Raw genomic sequence first — 981 nt, 5'->3', positions numbered from 1 at the left:
TTAAACTCGTCTCCGTAGTTGAGAGGGAGCGGCCAAAGCAATGTACAATCGTCTTTGTAGTGGAGCTGGGAGGGGCAAGGATAAGGGACGAAGACCGGGGTAACATGTCGGATGCGATCATACCAGCACTAAAGCACCGGATCCCATCAGAACTCCGAAGTTAAGCGTGCTTGGGCGAGAGTAGTACTAGGATGGGTGACCTCCTGGGAAGTCCTCGTGTTGCATTCCCTTTTTAATTTTTTTCGCGCCGCTTGCAAAACAAAACGCACGTGTAAGTAATATATTTACCGTGTTTTATTATTTTGCACGAGTGCGGTAAGTCATAGCTGGGTGCTCACGATTCACGGGTCCAGCGTCGGCGTTGTGGCGCGGCAAGCGTGCACTGGTGCGGTTGAGAGGGAGGGGTGAAAACCACGTTAAACTCGTCTCCGTAGTTGAGAGGGAGCGGCCAAAGCAATGTACAATCGTCTTTGTAGTGGAGCTGGGAGGGGCAAGGATAAGGGAAGAAGACCGGGGTAACATGTCGAATGCGATCATACCAGCACTAAAGCACCGGATCCCATCAGAACTCCGAAGTTAAGCGTGCTTAGGCGAGAGTAGTACTAGGATGGGTGACCTCCTGGGAAGTCCTCGTGTGGCATTCCTTTTTTAATTTTTTTCGCGCCGATTGCAAAACAAAACGCACGTGTAAGTAATATATTTACCGTGTTTTATTATTTTGCACGAGTGCGGTAAGTCATAGCTGGGTGCTCACGATTCACGGGTCCAGCGTCGGCGTTGTGGCGCGGCAAGCGTGCACTGGTGCGGTTGAGAGGGAGGGGTGGAAACCGCGTTAAACTCGTCTCCGTAGTTGAGAGGGAGCGGCCAAAGCAATGTACAATCGTCTTTGTAGTGGAGCTGGGAGGGGCAAGGATAAGGGACGAAGACCGGGGTAACATGTCGGATGCGATCATACCAGCACTAAAGCACCGGATCCCATCA

The 981-nt window shown here is 51.6% G+C and overlaps 2 non-coding genes across 2 annotated transcripts; both read left to right on the top strand.

Moving 5' to 3' along the window:
- Positions 1-109: 109 nt before the first annotated feature.
- On the top strand, positions 110-228 carry LOC119347347. Its single transcript, XR_005168282.1, has one exon. It is a non-coding gene; the product is annotated as a 5S ribosomal RNA (ribosomal RNA).
- A 297-nt stretch (positions 229-525) lies between these two features.
- On the top strand, positions 526-644 carry LOC119347348. Its single transcript, XR_005168283.1, has one exon. It is a non-coding gene; the product is annotated as a 5S ribosomal RNA (ribosomal RNA).
- The last annotated feature ends 337 nt before the right edge of the window (positions 645-981 follow it).

This window comes from Triticum dicoccoides, unplaced genomic scaffold, assembly GCF_002162155.2.
Source record: "Triticum dicoccoides isolate Atlit2015 ecotype Zavitan unplaced genomic scaffold, WEW_v2.0 scaffold6472, whole genome shotgun sequence".
NCBI classification, from domain to species: Eukaryota; Viridiplantae; Streptophyta; class Magnoliopsida; order Poales; family Poaceae; genus Triticum; species Triticum dicoccoides.
This window is presented reverse-complemented; position numbering and strand designations above follow the sequence as displayed.